Below are 15,467 nucleotides of genomic sequence, written 5' to 3' on the forward strand. Positions count from 1 at the left end.
AGTAGTTATGTTAGCAAACTGAATTTTTGTGATATTTAGTTTTGTTTTAATAAAAAATTATTTTTTTTTATAAAAAATTTTTTATTTTTACTATTTGGAAGGGCACTTGCCCACCCCAAATTGAAAATATTTAATGAAAAACTTTATTGCTTTTGGTGCTTGAACTTTTTTAACAACCGCGAAAAAATAATACCGTGGTTTTTCATATTTTTTAATTTTCAATTTGCATATTTGCAAAAAATGACAATAGCTATATTTCTATATAAAGTGCAAAAAAAAAAAATAGGTTAATCGGTTTATTTGTTATTTGAAAATCGTCAATTTTAAATTATTCAAACAGTTCACCGACCAAAATTAATTGTTTAACCGATTAAGGGTTAATCGATTGACATGCAATAATTTTACACTAAATTTGCTTCTCTCTTCATTAAAAAATTAGCACAAAAGTTTAAAAAAAATTTAAAATTATTGTTTTGTCCGCAACTGTTACTTTGGAAATACAATTTTCAATTTATATAATAAAGTTTGTGCTAAATTCTATCAGATATTCTCACAAACTTCTACAGAATTTATCTAAAATTTTGATTCGAGTGTAAGTAAATACTTAATCCACGAGTGTACGATTACAAACAAGAGTGTGCATTCATTTCGTTTTCCTAATGATGAAATCTGATTAAGAACTCACTGATGTGTGTGGTTGGTTCAAACTGAAGTAAAGCCCATCCAAATTCATACATATAAAAAGATAATATGTGTGTGTATTTGTATGCACACTAGACCTGCCCTTAAAAAAATAGAGTAGCTTTGGATGGCTGTTATTATGTTCTTTAGTATCTAAAACTAACAGCCTTACCTAAATAAAACCATCGAGCAATATTTTTTTTCCGCACAGTGTTAACGCATTGCTAAACTAGAGTATCAACGTTTTGTCAACAATGACAAAAAATAAGTAATAATAAGTAGTTATTTTATTATCTTCCAATAACTCAGGATTTTCCATGAACTCAGCGTTTCCGCCGCATTATTTCGGCATGCTTCACACAAGTTATATGACATAACCAGTTTTGACAAATAAAAAACGTTCAACACTCTTATTTACAATAGCAAAATTTAAGGACAATCGGATAACGAGAACAAATACCGGAAATCGATTGAAATTTGTAAAATTGGGTAAAAAGATGTTAATCTGTTTGAATTCTTAAATAAAATTTTTAAAACGTTTGAAATAAAAGGTATAAAATATTAATTTGGAATGAAAACTAGCAAAGTTGAAAGCTACTAATTTATTCACATTTTACTCGTATTTCTGTGTAAGAAATTAGTTTTTCACACAATTAAGCTTTCAAAACAATACTAAAAATGTCTTATTTAGTGAATACCTGTTAATAACTTGGCTATTTTCCGTAAAAGTACCATTGTTTACCCAATTTTATAACTTTTAATCGATTTCCAGCACGTGTTATCGTTTGCCGCTTGGCCCAAAATTTTGCAGCTACCATAGAATAAAATCTGTTGTCGTATGGAAAAACTAGGTAACTTCATTTTTTGGAAACACGAGAAAAACACACTTAACGTTTTAAACATATTTCACAAATTCTTTAATATGAATTTAAGTTATTAAGCATGTGCATTGAACAAAACATAATTTTAAATAATATTAAAGATTTCTGGTTCCATTGAACTAATTTCTGGACATTAATACCGAAAATCGATGTCAGTTACCTTGTTTTTTTCGAAAAATGGTATTACATACCTAGTTTTTCCCAAAAAAAAACTTTTTTTTTAATTTATTTTTACATTTTACGGAATTGAGGTAACTTTAGTTATCATTTGTAAAAAAAACTTTAAATATTTGACTCTTAAATATTTGACTCTTGACTTAATTTACACGTTTTTTTACGCAACATTTTTTTCAATATTTTTTCCTTTTATTTTTTTATACATATAAAAAACTAGCAGACTTTTTTTAGGTTAAAAATTTGGCTTCATATGTGTTTTAAAAAACTATGGAGTTACCTTGTTTTTTTCAAAAAATGCATGGAGTTAGCTAGTTATACCCTACACCACATAGTGGGGAGGGAGTTTCTGAGTCGATTAAACGATGTCCGTCCGTCCGTCCGTCTGGTTGGCTGGCTGGCTGTCCATGTAAACCTTGTGCGCAGAGTTTGTAACGCCCAAAAATATTAGTCTAACACCAACCTTAAAGTATACCAATCGACTTAGAATCAGCGTTACCGTTGGAAAATTTTGGAAAGTCGCACAAAAAGGGGATTTTTGATAAAAAAGTCGCACAAAAAGGGTATTTTGGCATTAAAAAGGGCCAATATTTTTAAAAGGATAGAAAATAAACAAAAGAGATAAAAAGCCCAAATTTTCTATTGAATTTTGTAATATATATAAATTACATTTCATATGAACAAATTATTTTTTTATATTTTTTAAATTAATTTTCCAAATTTGTATAAAACAAAGTTTTATCAAAAAACTAATAACAAACTCCTGAAAAAAATTTAAATTTTGTTACAAATAATTTGTTGTTTTTTATTACAAGCTTTCAAATGTAATCTGATACAAATTTCAAATTCATAAACATTAGAACTCGTAAAATTTTAAAATATAAAAAATTTAATCATGAACACATAAGTATTTGGTAAAAAAGGAAAAAAATATTTATAAAAGTGCCTAAAATTAAATAGAATTAAAAATCTTTTGCTGAAAGATGCAAAATCAGGTATCTTTGTTTTTTGCTAATTATGAATATTAATGCTCCATATAATAATAGCAACAAAGCAGAACTATTATTAAAACTAAAAAACTGTTAATTAAAAATAAATAAAAAATTATACAAAATGACTGAGGAATTTCATTTTAAATTTAAAAGATTTTTCGATAGTCACCGAATGGAAAAAGTGAGAACTGACTTTTTTCACTTAAATTTGAAATAAATTAAGAACTATATAAAGAAAATATATATTATATATATATATATTAAAACTAAAAAACAATTCATTAAAAATAATTAAAAAATTATAATTATAACAAATTAAAAAATAAAAAAATATAAAGTTAATAAAGTACATACATACATAAGGTACATACATTTCAAATAATCACGTTGAGGTATAAGACCTAGTATATGTACATGGTATTTGGAGTATTTTTATATTAAACGAACTAAGATAAAAAACGTTAGACATAAATATTAATTTTGTTACAACAGTTCATTTTAGAAGTATGTAAATAGAAAATTATACAAAAGTATCAATTTTTAATATATTTTAAGATTAAATAAAAGTGCTAAATTACTTTTTCTTCTATTGAGTAATTTACAAAGTTGTATACGTCCTAGACTATGGACTAATCTATGGACATGTTAATAAATTAGTCGATAGACTTATACAGACTAGTAAATAGACTATTAATTAAAAGTACTTAATATGCCTATAGTACTTAATTTTCCATGCCGGTTTTTGTTTATTTATTACAAAATGAGTTTTAATATACTATGTACATAATATGTACTACATATGTATATTTTACAGTTAATAGTATATTTACATTTTTTTCATTTTTTTGATAAATTACATTTATACTTTTTTATAAGTTCATCGCTAGGAACCCAATTTTCCAGGTCCATATTTAATAAATTTTGTGCCGAAAGCATGGACTCACATGTGTCCACTTTTAACCTATTCGATAACTTATTTTTCATTAATGATAGTTTCGAAAATATTCTTTCTGCAGACGCACTACTATGTGGCAGAGTAAATACGTAAGTTACAAATTCATATAAATTAGAATATAAGTCATTATTAAGCCTGTTTTTTAAATTACCAATTTTATGCCAAAATTCTTCTGGATTAGTAATTTTAAATATATTTTCATATGATTTATCATTAATTTTAGTTTCTAACATTTTTAATTCTTGTATAAATATATCAGGTTTACTGATTACATTATTGTATTCTGAAACCAAATCAAAGTAATTAATTTCTTCATTTGAATTTAGAAAGTAAGGATCTATATATTGTAAAACTGAAAGTTTTTTATTGTTCAGGTCAATTCTCGAGATTATTTCTTTACAAAGTTTTTGGTAAAAATGTAAAATATTTATTTTAATTTCAATAATACAATTATCTGATATTTTTTCGGAACATAAATCAGCTTCAGCCTCATGACCTATATATATATTAATTATTTCTTTAACGTGCGAAGCGTTCATAAAATCTATTTCTTCAATTTTTGTTTTATTAATAAATTCTTTTTTTAAAAAATTTGTAAAAATTTCTAATAAAATATCTTTGGTGCTGGATGTAAGAAATATAATTTGAGACGATTCGCTTTGAAAATTTTTATTAAATTTATTCATTCTATTAAGAATATACACTAAAAATTTTAAATAAATTTTGGTAGTAGGGGACAAACCTTCCTGAATTTGGAAAATTTTGTTCAAATTTGAAGTACATTTTTCTTCGAATTGCGCTTGGATAAAAAAATGTTGCAAAACTCCCCACTGCTCCAATGTTCTTGCTGCCACGGACTCAAAAGAAAGCCATCTGGTATCGCTTAATCTTAAAATTTTATGTTCAGGTACGTCGAAAATATTTTGGAGTTCTTTAAAATCCATTTGCCGTTTTGAACTTCTGAAATATTTAAAAATATTACGAAGTAATTGTTCTACTTCATTAGGAATGCATATTAATGATGAGCTATTAATTAAGTTTATAGAGTGACAAACGCATCCAATATGAAAAAGGTGGGGTATTTTATTTTTTAACAATGTTGCTACACCATTCCTTTTCCCTACCATCGTTGACGCGTTGTCTGTTGCAAATCCAATAAAATTTTTCAATGGTATATTATATTCTTCAAGAGCTGCTAAAACCGTATTGGCTATACATTCGCCAGATCCATTGTCTGGTTGCAAAAGTCGAAAGAAATTGTCCACAGTTTTTCCTTTGTTTTTGTTAAATTGGCGTACAACAATAACCAAACATTTTTCGGTTGCTATGTCGGTTGTTTCATCAATTATAAGACTAAAAAAATCTTTTTTCATTTTTTCGGCCATTTCTAGTAACCCTTCAGAACCAAGAAACTGTGCAATTTCTTTCGACTTGGTGCGGCCGCAAGTTACCTGTTTTTAAAACATTAATTACCTGTTATTAAATCATTAATTTACAACAAATATAACACTTACTGATTTTGCAATGGTAGAATCAGGATAAATGGTTGCATTAAATTTTGAAAGTTTTTCCATCGATTTAAAAGAGTGGTTACAATTTATCATTCGCAGTACGAGTTTTATTTCCGCTATTGCAACTTGTTTATTAATTATTGTATTTTTTCTAGGCAAAAATTCCTCGAGTTGCATTTGTGAAGTTTCAGCCGCTATTTTCATATTTTCTAAATGTTTTGTGGTTTTCTCGTGGCGATCTAAATGATTTCGTTGAGAAATAAGTAGTTGCTTGCAGGCAATACATATTGGTTTCTTAGTATCCGAATCCTGTTTTAGCCATTTGTATTTCACCTCCCACTCTTTAATGTATTTTCTAGGTGTAATTTTTTTGGGTATGATTTTTTTTTTCTTCGCAGGAACAGAATCATCCGATGATGAAATAATTTCTTCGTCACAATCTTCACATTCCGAGGAACTTATATTATCGGTATTTTCCTCCACAAGACTTGAAGCCTGACTCGTTGACGGCTGACCTTTTTTGCTTTTTAACAAAAACCTAACAGATAAAGTTATTACTATTGGTTATAAAATTCTAATGCAAAGCACTTGTGAAATTTTCAATAACTTATGTATAGTTTTTTAAATCAGTTTACTTTACAATAAAATTTAATATAAGCAAAAACTAAAAAAAACGTTTTCTTTTACGAACGATCTTGAAGCATTCTACTTACTTGTCCATTTCTATTCTGGGTATTAAGTAGAGAGTTGATGTTATTTTTAACTTTTTTGAAACAATCTATTTTTTGTTTTGGCACTTTCACTATAAACAGCACAAAATTTTATTATTTTTTGTAATTTAAATTTCTTTCACCACTAATTCTTTTTAATTTTGCTATTTGACTTTTTGCCATTTTAGCAGTGCTACCAATAATGAAATAATATTTTCACGTTACGAATGGGAAAAAATTATGAAAAACAAGAAGCTTTTATATATATATATAAACTATTATTATATAATAAAGCTGGTTGTTCCAAAAATGGTAAATAAAAGCAAAAACTACTTTTTTTAAAAAAAAGGGGAAAAAAGGGTCAAAAGTCTTGAAAAGTGGCAGATTTAGTTCATTTTAGTAAGGGGGCACAAAAAGGGGCAGGGTAGCTAAAAAAGGGTCAAATTGCGACTTTAGTCGCTCGACGGTAACGCTGCTTAGAATCAGTTTCTGGGTCGATTAAACGATGTCCGTCCGTCCGTCCGTCTGGTTGGCTAGCTGGCTGTCCATGTAAACCTTGTGCGCAGAGTACAGGTCGCAATTTTGAAGGTATTTCGATCAAAATTGTTAGATATTACTTTTTCGGCCCAAGGACCAAGCCTATTGAAACTGGCTGAAATCGGTCCATTATTTCACCTAGCCCCCATACAAATGTCCCCTCGGAATTGGACTTTATCGGTCATAAATGTTTAATTTATCTATGTATCTACACAAATTTCGCTCCAAATAAGTTTTATATATACAAAATTTATGTCACCAAATTTTGTTACGATCGGTCCATAATTAGTCATAGCTCCCATATAGACCCGCTTCCGAAAATCACTTTAACGTGCATAAATCGCTTAAAAATGTTGGTATACACACAAAATTCAACATAGTTAACTTTAATATAGACATAAATCACACGACCTAATTTTATAGTGATCGGTCCATAATTGGTCATAGCTCCCATATAAGGCCCACTTCCGAAAATCACTCGAAAATATAAATTATTGATATTTTAAAAGAAAAATATTTTTACTCATTTACTTGGTGTAGGGTATTATATGGTCGGGCTTGACCGACCATACTTTCTTACTTGTTTTTACATGAAAATAACTTTAAAATGAGAAACTATATCAAAATATCGATCTGACAGAGTGATAGTAAATGAAGCGCACTTTGTATTTTTGGTATTATCTCAATTTTCTCAAAAAGTGGAGTTACCTAGTTTTTCCATGCGACCACAGGAATAATGTGTCTTACCAAAGCAAAACTAATTTTTACGTGCGGGTCTAGTATACACACATTTACACGTATGTGTTTTAAATATGTCTGTGTGTGTAGATAAAAAAACGAAACGACAAATATTTAAGCTGAAATTCTGAAATCAAATTATTAAACAACAAGTAAAGGGAAAACCTCATATGCAGATTTTAATTTACTTCTTGTAGACAAAATCAATTTATACTCGTTCATATTCATCGTAATCTTCCCATCATAAATGCCATTAATATTAATTAGAATTCTGAGATAATTTCTTTATTTGAATTTCAAGAGACTCTAATTGACAATATACATTTGTTTGGGGCCTAAACCACTGAAATAAATAAGATTTTATGCGATTAATTTTTATAACACAGCGCAACAGTGAAAAAAACACACGATCATGACAGTATAGATTCGACTCTACTACCAAAGGGTAGTAAAACCCTATACTCAGTTTGCCCATTTTGGTGACCGATTTTTTTTTATGGGCCCCCAAAGTTTCTGAAAATCAGTGGGGCCTCTAAAAAAGGTGTCATCAGGTTTTGGTTAACAGCTAATTCAGACTTTGTGCTACGGCTTAACTTTATATGGCAATAATATAGCTAAGAGTCCGCCAAATAAATTTTGTTAAAATTTGTTTCCAACAAATAGCTTTTTCGTGCACTTTTGTTGAAAAAATATAGGAAGAAAATTTTTTTTTTTACTTTTTTTAGAATAACTTCCAGGGACTCCTAATTTTTCAATAACAATATCTCGCAAAGTTGTAGCTACGGTAAATTTGAATAACTCTCGTGAACATATCAATGCAATCCGAACATACCTAGGTATTCTAAATAGCTGTCAAAAATCACTTTGTAGCTTAAAATTTGTAGTTTTTTACTAATTTTTGACTCTAAAACAATAATTTTTTGTTAAAAATGTATGTTCGAGTGTATACTTCTCTATTGTGCTGGAATAACGAAGAATGGGCAAATCATTATCGGTATGATCCGGGCGCATAACTTTATCCAATCTTGATCATGCAAGACCGGCTTGATGCAAGATATGAAAAAACTTTAAAATTTTTGAAAGTGGGCAAGGTTTGTGGAACTTCTGAAGTGTAAATATAAGCTTTTTATATAAGTTTTTGATATCGGTGGAAACCTTATGACTTAAAGATTGATATTTTAGTGAAATGAATAATTTTGTGACGTCATTTACCTTAAAAACTAATAATATTTTAAAATGGTGATTTTCCATCAAGAAAAATAAAAACTTTGAATTAATGTAAAATTGGAACAGTTACAGACATCACAATCAAATTTGGAAGTAATATAGACCTAAATATTCGTAAGTCAATGGCATCACTAATGTTGCCATTCTTTGTTTTTAAACACCGAAATTCCTAAAACGGCGAAAATTTGTTCCAAAAACTAAGTTTTTTTTAGAAAATAGCCCACTTTGACGTTATTTACAGCATGATAGTAAAAACGTTCTGTATGTATATAAACAACATATGGGGCTATACAAATGTGATGAGCTTTTGAGGGTCGGTGTTTTGCGTTTTTAGAATTTTTTACTCAAACCTAATTTTTTTTTTTCAAAATTGCCCAAGTTTGGATAGGGCTGGGGGGTACAATGTCCGCTTAAGTTAGTCAAATTTTACCTTATATGTTTTTGCATTAAGTTCTCTTTCCAGATCATAAAAAAATTTATATAGTCCCGAAGAAAATTAGTTTTTTATAAAAGAAAAAATATGGGGACTTTTTTGGGAAAAAACTTCAAAAACACACGCATACAAAGTTGAAATATATAAAAAGATGCTTCAACTTTGGATGCGTGTAACTTTTTATAGGGACGAAATAATTTTTATCAGATTTGTTTTATTTTCTTTAGAATTTTATCGCAAATATACATCATATATAAAAAAACAAATTTCGACCTTTCGTAGGCCCATCAAATTTAAAATACGAAAAAAAGATCGGGCAAAATTTAAAAAAATATTAAACCCAAATATCTCTTGAACTAAAAGAGATAACTACAGATAAAATCATATTTTTTGTAGACCTTCTCAAGGTCTATCTATATTTGAAATTGCAGCTCATTCGGATCATAAATGACTTTTTGGCAATTTTTTTATAAATGTGTGACATTGAAGGTCCACCCACTGATCCCCAGTCCGAACACCTCAGCCGAGTAAATAATACAGCACAACATAGAAGTGTGGACTTGATAATACTATTTTTACAAAAAAATCTTTGTTTTAGCGTCAAAAAATAGGAAAAACGTAAATTGTTAAGGTACAAAGTGATCTTTATGTGCTATGTAGAGTGACTAGACACATTCAGAATGCATTGATATGTTCACAAGAGTTATTCAAATTTACCGTAGCTACAACTTTGCGAGATATTGTTATTGAAAAATTAGGAGTCCCTGGAAGTTATTCTAAAAAAAGTAAAAAAAAAAATTTTCTTCCTATATTTTTTCAACAAAAGTGCACGAAAAAGCTATTTGTTGGAAACAAATTTTAACAAAATTTATTTGGCGGACTCTTAGCTATATTATTGCCATATAAAGTTAAGCCGTAGCACAAAGTCTGAATTAGCTGTTAACCAAAACCTGATGGCACCTTTTTTAGAGGCCCCACTGATTTTCAGAAACTTTGGGGGCCCATAAAAAAAAATCGGTCACCAAAATGGGCAAACTGAGTATAGGGTTGTACTACCCTTTGGTAGTAGAGTCGAACCTATACTGTCATGATCTTGTGTTTTTCCAAAAGTCTCCATTTGTTGCATAGTGTAATTAGCAACTAATTTAAACAAAACTGTTCTTCTAAATGTGTGTTATAATTTCATGCTGAATGCCATTAAAAAATATACATCAAGACGAATTTATTTACAGGTCACTTATTCTTTATTCCACTGTTTTAATTAAAAAAAAAAATTAAAACAAAAACAAAAACGCTATATTTAAATTAACAAACCAATTTAAACAATCTTTAACAGATAGAAGGCAGAAAATATATCGAGCAAAAAATAATCAGCTGGCTTTAACGTCCCTGTAATAAATTCACCTGATTTAGAATATATTGAAAGTGACTCCCACAATTTAGAAGCTAACTATTAGTATTATATACTAATAGTTATTATGTATATATCCTTCCTTTTGATTTCGAATTCTGTGTAATTTGTATGTCAAAAATGTTCAATGTGTAAATTTAAGTTATATGTTAAATTAATTTTTAAAGGACTGAACGATTTTTTAATTTCTTTTAATAAAAAAAATAATTTAGGATTAATATATACCTCAATTTGAAAATTGACAAAAAAGGCTAAAACCCGGTTATTCGAACCGGTTTTTGATAGAAAAAAATTTTGACCGAATTCATCATTTTACATAGTTTGGCAAAAAATGGGTGGTGTTGGATTAGTGGGAGTGACACCTCCCATACAATGTAAATTTAGGATAACTGAATATCTATAATTGTAAAAGAATTTAAACTTTGTAAGAATTAATTTCTTAACACCACATGAAATTTGGCTGTAAATGGGCGGTATTGGATTAGTTGGGAAATGAAAATAGCAAATTGTACTAATCGGCTGTGCCACCAATATAATAAGGCCACATATTTTTGTGCATTTTGTAGAAAAACATTTATATAGTTCGTACGATTTGGTTAACTTTATATTTTCTATTACTAGAAAATATCAGTGGTAAATATCACCTTGTTAGATTCATATATTTAATTGTTATCGGGAACAAAATATATATAGTTTTTGTTATTAGCTACCTTTTTTTAAGTTAGCTAATAACATGTTAAACATTTTATTGATATCGTTATTTATGCGCTTTAATATATTTTTGCATACAAATAATTGATCTGTGTAAAATTTTGATTCGATGTCTATAAGATATTTGTAGATTTATAGCTAGTGCTAACATTAAGTTATGTTTTTATTGTTAATGTAAATTCAATGCATAATCGATATTAAATAAAATAAAACACCCTAATTCATGCATGTATGTCTTCAACTCATACTTTTCAATAACGTTGAGGGCTTGTAGCGGACTATCCGATAGGAATCACCACTATTTACTTCACTGTTTGAGTGACTTCCCACATTAATAACACCGTACTACAAAAAGAGAAAAAATCGTTAGACACGAACTGGGTGAAGCTATAAATTAAACGGAGAAAAACTGCGTTTTCAGTTTTTCATTTCGTGATCCTCTGTCCTTTTTAAAGGGCTTCAAAGTTTCAAAGAATATTTCAAAAAATATTTAAAAATACTCCTGCTGATCGAACAATGACAAATTTTATCCTGTAAGGATCAAAATATGTCAAAAATGTCATTTAAAATGTTTATCCTTTAAGATTGCCAATAAATTCCTTTTAAAAAAATAGTCTATACTAAATGTCAAAATTTCATCCTTTATATATGGGCATTTCCCCTGAATGGTCTACCAGAATCGAGAAATGAAATGTTGATTATCATCGTGTTTTATTTTTTATAATTATAAAAAACAGTTTATGTTTTTATAATGGAACGGTTTCATAGCATATCTCAGCTGTTTTAATTGAGAAATTTGGGCCGGAAACTGGAAAGTTTTATATTTTCTTTTTAAGCCAGTTCTAAAGACATTTTTATATTTACATGTAAAAAATATATTATTTTTGCACTCATTCTTCAAAATCACTCTATTACAATCAATTAAGAAGAGAAAAGTGTAAGGAGAACAAAAAAAGTTCGATTAACGGTTAATTTTTACTTTGTTTCTTATCTATATTTTAATCGTACGTTCGCGACTGAAAACATAATTTTATTGTAATTGCTTTGCATTAAACGTCAACTGGAGCCAGAGAGAACACATTTTAATTAATTTCGGTGTCACTAATTTGTTCGTGACCGTAAGTAAATTTTTTTCATAAAGAATGCATTTATTTTCTTAACACGTTTCAAAATGATGCATTCGATCTTCTGTTACTCAGAATAACTTTCTGAGTCGATCTGAAACGATGTTCGTCCGTCCGTCTGGCTGGCTGTCTGTCCATGTCAGCCTTGTGCATAAAATACAGGTCGCAATTTTGAAGATATTTCGATAAAATTTGGAACATATAATTTTTTCGATCCAAGAACGAAGCCTATTGAAACTGGCTGAAATCGGTTCATTATTTCACATAGCATCCATACAAATGTCAGTACGAAATTGAACTTTATCGGCCATAAATGTTTAATTTATATAGGTATATACAAAAATATAGTTCCAAATAAATTTTATATATACCGAATTCATGTCACCAAATATTATTATGATCGGTCCATACTTAGTCATAGCTCCCATATAAGACCCGATGCACTTTAAGCAACATTCTCGAAAATGTCATTAATATACATAAATCTCTGAAATATGTCAGTATCGAAACAAAATTCAACACAAATATGTTTCATATATTCGCAAATCATCCCACCAAATTTTGTGACGATTGGTCCATAATTAGTCATAGCTCCCGTATAATGCCCACTAGCGAAAATGTTGGCATTCAAATAAGTTTCATATCAAAAGAAAACTCTTTATAATCACATACTCGGTGTAGCGTATCATAAGGTCTGGCTGGCTTGCCCGACTATACCATTTTACTTGTTTATTAAAAAGTATTCTTCGTTGCTCTTCACAACTGTTTTTGTCATATTTTTTTCGAATGAAATATTAAAATAAAATATGAAAAATTAAATAATGCAAATTCAAAATATTATTTAACACTTAAGTATTGAAGATAGAAGGATGAAATTTTGCCATGTGGTATTCAATATTTGGATCTTTCACTAATAATTTTTTTGAAAAAAAAATTATTGGAAATATAAAAGGATATTCAAGGATAAAAATTTGAAAGGACATTTTTAACATATTTGATAAGAATTTGCTTCAGTGAATTTTTTTAAAAAAATTCTTAGTTTATCATTGAAAAAGAAAAATGTCACATCTAGTTTTATTTTTTTTTTACAACTTATAATAAAGATATTTATTGGAATTAATAACACAGTGCAACAGTGAAAAAAACACACGATCATGACAGTATAGATTCGACTCTACTACCAAAGGGTAGTAAAACCCTATACTCAGTTTGCCCATTTTGGTGACCGATTTTTTTTTATGGGCCCCCAAAGTTTCTGAAAATCAGTGGGGCCTCTAAAAAAGGTGTCATCAGGTTTTGGTTAACAGCTAATTCAGACTTTGTGCTACGGCTTAACTTTATATGGCAATAATATAGCTAAGAGTCCGCCAAATAAATTTTGTTAAAATTTGTTTCCAAAAAATAGCTTTTTCGTGCACTTTTGTTGAAAAAATATAGGAAGAAAATTTTTTTTTTTTACTTTTTTTAGAATAACTTCCAGGGACTCCTAATTTTTCAATAACAATATCTCGCAAAGTTGTAGCTACGGTAAATTTGAATAACTCTCGTGAACATATCAATGCAATCCGAACATACCTAGGTATTCTAAATAGCTGTCAAAAATCACTTTGTAGCTTAAAATTTGTAGTTTTTTTTACTAATTTTTGACTCTAAAACAATAATTTTTTGTTAAAAATGTATGTTCGAGTGTATACTTCTCTATTGTGCTAGAATAACGAAGAATGGGCAAATCATTATCGGTATGATCCGGGCGCATAACTTTATCCAATCTTGATCATGCAAGACCGGCTTGATGCAAGATATGAAAAAACTTTAAAATTTTTGAAAGTGGGCAAGGTTTGTGGAACTTCTGAAGTGTAAATATAAGCTTTTTATATAAGTTGATATCGGTGGAAACCTTATGACTTAAAGATTGACATTTTAGTGAAATGAATAATTTTGTGACGTCATTTACCTTAAAAACTAACTATATTATAAAATGGTGATTTTCCATCAAGAAAAATAAAAACTTTGAATTAATGTAAAATTTGAACAGTTACAGACATCACAATAAAATTTGGAAGTAATATAGACCTAAATATTCGTAAGTCAATGGCATCACTAATGTTGCCATTCTTTGTTTTTAAACACCGAAATTCCTAAAACGGCGAAAATTTGTTCCAAAAACTAAGTTTTTTTAGAAAATAGCCCACTTTGACGTTATTTACAGCATGATAGTAAAAACGTTCTGTATGTATATAAACAACATATGGGGCTATACAAATGTGATGAGCTTTTGAGGGTCGGTGTTTTGCGTTTTTAGAATTTTTTACTCAAACCTAATTTTTTTTTTTCAAAATTGCCCAAGTTTGGATAGGGCTGGGGGGTACAATGTCCGCTTAAGTTAGTCAAATTTTACCTTATATGTTTTTGCATTAAGTTCTCTTTCCAGATCATAAAAAAATTTATATAGTCCCGAAGAAAATTAGTTTTTTATAAAAGAAAAAATATGGGGACTTTTTTGGGAAAAAACTTAAAAAACACACGCATACAAAGTTGAAATATATAAAAAGATGCTTCAACTTTGGATGCGTGTAACTTTTTATAGGGACGAAATAATTGTTATCAGATTTGTTTTATTTTCTTTAGAATTTTATCGCAAATATACGTCATATATAAAAAAACAAATTTCGACCTTTCGTAGGCCCATCAAATTTAAAATAAGAAAAAAAGATCGGGCAAAATTTAAAAAAATATTAAACCCAAATATCTCTTGAACTAAAAGAGATAACTACAGATAAAATCATATTTTTTGTAGACCTTCTCAAGGTCTATCTATATTTGAAATTGCAGCTCATTCGGATCATAAATGACTTTTTGGCAATTTTTTTATAAATGTGTGACATTGAAGGTCCACCCACTGATCCCCAGTCCGAACACCTCAGCCGAGTAAATAATACAGCACAACATAGAAGTGTGGACTTGATAATACTATTTTTACAAAAAAATCTTTGTTTTAGCGTCAAAAAATAGGAAAAACGAAAATTGTTAAGGTACAAAGTGATCTTTATGTGCTATGTAGAGTGACTAGACACATTCAGAATGCATTGATATGTTCACAAGAGTTATTCAAATTTACCGTAGCTACAACTTTGCGAGATATTGTTATTGAAAAATTAGGAGTCCCTGGAAGTTATTCTAAATAAAGTAAAAAAAAAAAATTTCTTCCTATGTTTTTTCAACAAAAGTGCACGAAAAAGCTATTTGTTGGAAACAAATTTTAACAAAATTTATTTGGCGGACTCTTAGCTATATTATTGCCATATAAAGTTAAGCCGTAGCACAAAGTCTGAATTAGCTGTTAACCAAAACCTGATGGCACCTTTTTTAGAGGCCCCACTGA

General features: G+C 28.8%; 1 protein-coding gene and 1 pseudogene across 1 annotated transcript in view; both read right to left on the reverse strand.

Moving 5' to 3' along the window:
* The window catches only part of Trpm (transient receptor potential cation channel, subfamily M), a 320,313-nt gene that overhangs the window by 278,817 nt on the left and 26,029 nt on the right, over positions 1–15,467 (reverse strand). The window lies entirely within an intron of this gene.
* On the reverse strand, positions 3,566–5,915 carry LOC135961271 (uncharacterized; annotated as a pseudogene).

Source organism: Calliphora vicina, chromosome 5, assembly GCF_958450345.1.
Source record: "Calliphora vicina chromosome 5, idCalVici1.1, whole genome shotgun sequence".
NCBI lineage: Eukaryota > Metazoa > Arthropoda > Insecta > Diptera > Calliphoridae > Calliphora > Calliphora vicina.